This window comes from Galeopterus variegatus, unplaced genomic scaffold (assembly GCF_000696425.1).
Source record: "Galeopterus variegatus unplaced genomic scaffold, G_variegatus-3.0.2 Scaffold332, whole genome shotgun sequence".
NCBI lineage: Eukaryota > Metazoa > Chordata > Mammalia > Dermoptera > Cynocephalidae > Galeopterus > Galeopterus variegatus.
The window spans coordinates 179,512-185,517 of NW_007726443.1; the positions used below are offsets into that span (position 1 = coordinate 179,512).

Below are 6,006 nucleotides of genomic sequence, written 5' to 3' on the forward strand. Positions count from 1 at the left end.
GACCATAAATGCCACGTCCATCCCTTCAGGGATGGGAGGCTGGTGGATAGCCTTAATCCCCTTTTAAGAAGACCATTGTACTGTTCAATCATTCCTGCTGCCTGGAAATGATATTGCACATGTCCAGTAAAGTGGGTTCCATTATCACTTTCTATGGCTAGGGGTTAACCATACATGACCATAAGGCTATTCAATTCCTTAATAGTATATACCTGGTTTGGGGTCTTACAGTACCTCACAACAGAAGTCCTGTAGCCATATCTATGGCTGTGAAAATATGCCTGAAATTCTCCAACATGAGGAGCTGTCTCACAAAATCCACCTACCATCCAGTAAGAGGCACCCTTCCTCAAGTTATTTGCCCATCAGTATATGGCACCCATCAGGGGTTTGGACTTTCATAGGTGCATACTGGATAAGTGTGACAGGCATTCACTACATCTTCCCATTTTATAGGCAGGGCCCATCTGTGAGCTGACGTCCACATGGTTTTGCTGCCATCTGTCGATGTAACCACTGGGCTACATCAGCAGCTCGAGCTGTCTCCAGCCATCTTACCTTAGCCAATGCATCAGCTTCATCATTGCCTGGGCTGGCCAAGGGGAAATGTCCTGTGACATGGAAAAGAGTTATTTCCTTCTCATGTCCTAATTCCTGTAACTCTTGCCATGTGCCTTGTCCCCACAGGGGTCAGTGGCCTACCATCCACTATTGGTATTTCCAAGTAGATATCCAAAGGGTAAGAACCTTGTGTACTGCCCAACTCTCTGTACATATAGTCAATGGCCCAGGTTCATTTTTAATCACTATCCATACTGCTCTTAATTCAGCCCATTGACTACTTTGCCCTATGCCATTTTCATACCACATGGTATCTTCTGTTAAGGGCTGGACAGCAACAGCCCTCCATGATGCTAAGGGGTCCATGCTGGAGCCATCTGTATACCAGGCTTGTTCCATGATAGGCCCCTGTCCTTCATGAAATGGTGTTACCTCGACTTCCAGGGGTAGGGGTTTTGTCAAGTTCTCGTCCACTACTTCTACTGGTCCTAACATAGTTTGTAATTCATTTGATAGAGGGCTTGTAGATAGAGTACTCCTTTTTCTGTATATACTCCCCATTTGGAGAAAGTGAGGGTTTGAACTTCACCTGTTTTGGAGGTGGTTGCCCATGTACACAACCAACCCGGTATGGGGTACATTGTCTGTACCTTGGCAGTTCCTATTATAGCTCTAGTGGCCATCAGGGCAGAATACACAGCTGCCAACTGCCTCTCTATCAGAGAGTAATGTATTTCAGTGCCCTCCCAGAGCTGGGACCAAAATCCTATAGGTGTTTGGAATTGGTCCTGTCTTTGCCACAAACTCCAACCTGACCCTTCTTGGGTTATATGCATATCTACTTCAAAAGGCTTAGTGGGATCAGCCACTTCTAAAGCTTGTACTTGCTGTATTGCCCTCTTTGTAGCCTGGTAAGCCTGTTCTACTTCCTCAGTCCAATCCCTGGGGGCTCCTTTCTTTGTTAATGCATACAGTGGGCAGGCCATTTGGGCCATACAGGGTACAAAAGCTCTTCAATACCCCAAAAGTCCCAAATATGCCTGCAGTTGAGCTACTGCTGTGGACTGAGGGTAGGTTTGTATTTTGTCTATAATAGCTTCCAGGATGACTTGCATTACCTGACCAGACAACTCCCAAGAATTTGACTGAGAGCCCAGGTCCTTGTACTTTGATTGTGTACATGGCCCACCCACATCGTTCCAAATGACCTAACAGCATTGGAGTTGCCTGACTTAAATCTGCAAGAGAATCAGTTAGTAAGATATCATCTATGTAATGAAACATTATTACCATGCTGGGCCTATTCCACTTGGCCTGGACCCCAACCACTAAACCATGACAGATGATTGGGCTATGCAGATATCCTTGGGGTAACACCTGAATAATCCATTGCCTTCCCTCCCAGGTGAAGGCAAATTGATCTCAGCTATCAGCCAAGATCAGAATAGAGAAAAAAGCATTTGCCAGGTCTGGTACATAATGATAAGTTCCTAGCTGAGTTGTCAGCTGATCCATTAAATCATGGACTGAAGGCACAGCTGTATGCAAAGGAGGCACTACTTTGTTCAGTTCTCAATAATCCACAGTCATCCTCCAGGTACCATCAGGCTTTTTCATTGGCCATATTGGGGCACTGAATGGGCTATGTGCTGGATGAATAATGCCCACTTTCTCTAATTTCAGTATAGTGGCATCTATCTCCACATGTCCTCTCACCTACTGCTTCACATTGATTATATGTCTTGGCTTGGGTAATACCCGTAGGTCATGTTTAGCATATCCCCATAACATAGGCTTTACTGTCCATATTCACAGCCCAAATTCTCCAAATGTTGTTTGCAAGTGCAAACCATAAAGTATATCTATATCCAAGATGTATTCAGCTACTGGGGATACATACACAGTATATGCATGGGGGGGGGCAATCATTCTATGCCGAATGACAATGACACAGCTTTGACTTTAATAGTATTTCCTCCATAGCCATCTACATGAACTGTGGTCCCTGGAAACTAATTTAGGTTGCCATTCAGGCTACATTCTGTGCCAGTGTCCACCAATGCCAATACACGCTGCACATTTGTCTCTGACCAACATATTGCCAGTTCAACATGAGGCCTCAGGTCCTTGCCTGCACCCAAAAGGTAAGCACCTTTGCCTGCTCCCTAATTGAAATGGAACAGTCCATCCACCTCTGCAGAAGTAGCCAAAAAATCTTTTAGATTCGCTGGGTGTACCTTGCCATCCATTTATTTCAGAGGTTTGGTGAAACACTGGTCAGGGCACGATCGTTGCCACAATGCAAACAGGACCGCATTTGGTTGCCAGTCAATTTTCTCCCCATCGACCCCTGCTGTGAGCAAGTCAAATCATATCTGCAGGTGGCTGGTCTTGCTCGGTCTCTTCAGGATAACATCCTGAGCATTTCTTGGCAGCTTGGTCTTCACCACCTTTTGGACCCCCTTTGCTTGTCTCCTCCCCTCTGTGTCACCCCCACTGGCCATCATGGTCATTACTTCATGCATAGGAAGACCAATGTACAGGGCCAGTATGGCCACTAGTGACCCAAAGGATGCTGATGGAGCATTTTGCAGCACTACGTCTCTCATGCTGCCTGTAAAACTCATCATCGGGGCCACAGGTGTTCACATTGAAAATGGACTGTTGCATCCCCAGCTCCTGAATTACTTGAACCAGCTTTGCATACGTTTGCCATTTACTCACAGTTTCGGGCAGTTCTCCACTGTTCATCCACACAGTTCAGACAGCTGCACTTACCCATTCCATCAAAGGCTGGCTACCCTGCCCCTGTGCATATCTGCGGCTGTTCTGTAACCACTGCCACAAGGATGGGAGCATAGTAAAGGAGGCCTTTTCCTCCTCTTCCCCAGACCACATCACACTATGCACCCCTAGTTCCCACAATCATAGGAGCCAAGCAGCTAGGGATTCTCCCTGTTTGTCAAAACTGTTTCACCAAATCAACCAACTTGGCCTGGGTATATGGGATATAAGTAGTGAATTGGGTCACTTGTGGGTTGCCTAACGGTTGTCTGCCCAGTCCTATAGGCTGTTTGTGCTTTATTTTCTTGTCATCATCTCCAGTGTCTGAAGCAGGGGTGACCTGTTGCTGTACTCCAGCCTCCAGAGCATGTACCCGCACTTCCAGCATGTCTGCTTTTTGTTTCAAATCTTGAAGCTGTGCTGCTTCATGAAGTGCCTGGTCCTTGTTGGTTCACAGTACAGTGAGCAATAGCCAGCCCATCCTGCCAGCTGCTTGCCAGGAAGCCTCATCTGCTACCGTAGAGCCCAGCAGCACCTGGAGAGCTTTCTCTATGTTCACAGGAGACCCATCCACTTGATCCCATATTTCCAGTGGGGCCCAGGTCAACAGGAAAGTGGCCACTGGTACCACATACTCAAGGGTGGCCACATTTCCTCCCACTCCCAAGGGGCTAGTGGCCCCCTTACCTGCTTGGAATCCTGCTGATGACACCAATTGTCAGGCTGGGTCACAGGCCCTTCACACCTATCCTGTGCAGGTTGTGAGCTAGGTAGCTGGAAAAAGATTCTGGGAACCCTTGGCAAGGTTTACATGCTTTATTCAGATGCTAGCTCAGCCAGCCAGTGGATCAGAGCTGTTGTCTTTTTACATAAAGGTACACAATAGTGGCAGATAGCCAAGAAATACATGGGTCACATGTGCAGTTATACCACTCTTACATAAGGTATTTACAACAGACATACTGAGTCATGTTCAGCTGGATATGAGGTGAGGGAGCCTGACCAGCCTGTCTCTATTTTCCTCACAAGGAAGTGCTTTGCCCCCAAGTTTATCATCATTTATATATGCTTAACCTACAAAGCAAGTGGTGGTATCATCTTCCAGTTTGAGCCCCATGCAAATGAAGAGTAAATTCTGGAATCATTTTCATCTGCAAGAGTTGGCCATAACCCCTCTATAACCCAGATTATGAGGATTTGACGTGAACACATCGCTTTCCTGAGATGTAGACTTTTTTCGGGGGTGATGGAGGGGGTGGGGGACGCGTTCAGGTACATCCATAAGGTTTTCGTAAACCTTGCAAACAAGGTGCCCACCTATCTACTTCAGGAACACGCCTGCTGGTCACCAGGGGCGACGCTTGTGGCACATGCCGCGTGCTGGGCGCCCGCTCCGGGCCGGGGTTCCTCTCCACGGTAAAGCCCGACGCCGGACCCACCGCGGCCCCCGGGATCTCCGGCGGCTGCCCGGAAAGCCCGGGGAGGAGCCAGAGCCGGCGGGCACTCGGAGCCGCTAAGTCCGCCCCTCTGGCAGCTCAGGGCGCCCGTCCAGACCTCCCCGCGCTCCAGGCGCCGGGCGGGAGTGCTCGGGAGCGGACCTGTCTGCGTCCCAGAACGCTGGCTGCTCGCTGCGCAGGGTCCCGCTGCACCGTGAAAGCGCTTAAGAGGGGAATGGGAAGGGAAGAAATGTAATTCTGGTGTACCCACCGGAATAAACTCTTGAAAATCTGACTAAAATGAATATAGCTATCTAGAGTGAATGAGTACCTACACCAGAAACGGCAATGTCGGCTGGGGGATGTAGCTCAGTGGTAGAGCGCGCGCTTCGCATGTGTGAGGTCCCGGGTTCAATCCCCGGCATCTCCAACCAGCCGCTGCATTTTCTTTCCAGTCTTTCTGACATCCTGGAACACTATTCTATTACCTGTACATACGTTTTGCTCACATCTAGGGCGCCAAAGAATAAAAGAAAAGCCGGAAAAAATAAGCGAAGTGCAGAGAAACAGACCTTTCGTTTGTTCGAGCTGAAAGTGAAAAGAAAAAGTGGTTCGGTTCATACTTCATTTGCATAAGGCTAACGTTTGAAGGACGTTATTGATCATTCCCACTCTTAATGCGCTTTTTAAGAGGAACAAAAGCTTGAAACTGCATTGGCCGGGAATCGAACCCGGGCCTCCCGCGTGGCAGGCGAGAATTCTACCACTGAACCACCAATGCTTACTGTAATCATGGTTTTCTATTATTAACTAGAAGATATAATCAGTGTGCAGTAGTTCCTGTTAGTAGTTATATATTATTTATGTATTAAAAATTTTTAAAGCAGTGGAATTTTTAATTAAGTAAATCATCATGAAATGTTGGGAAAATGTTAAGATTTGTAAAAATTCTCATTATACTAGTTTCTGTTGAACTTTATGAGTAGATTCTTCTGAACTGTCCTTGGTGAAGAGGCCAAATGAAGATTTTGTGCCTGTACAGGATTACACAATCACTTGGCCAATCTTCAGACGTTTAGTTAATGTATAGCCACACCCTCCTTTCTTCTTGTATTTTTCCTTCTATCATTTTAACTATTCAGACAAATACATGACGAAAATTTTTTAGGGATTGGGGAGGAGGGACGAGGGAACAGGGGTCAAGATTATACCACTAAATCCGAAC

The 6,006-nt window shown here is 47.1% G+C and overlaps 2 non-coding genes across 2 annotated transcripts; one reads left to right on the forward strand and one right to left on the reverse strand.

Annotated features, from left to right (window-relative positions):
• Positions 1-5,139: 5,139 nt before the first annotated feature.
• TRNAA-CGC lies at positions 5,140-5,211 on the forward strand. Its single transcript has one exon. It is a non-coding gene; the product is annotated as a tRNA-Ala (tRNA).
• Positions 5,212-5,491: 280 nt separating this feature from the next.
• On the reverse strand, positions 5,492-5,562 carry TRNAG-GCC. The gene has a single exon. It is a non-coding gene; the product is annotated as a tRNA-Gly (tRNA).
• Between the last annotated feature and the right edge of the window lie 444 nt (positions 5,563-6,006).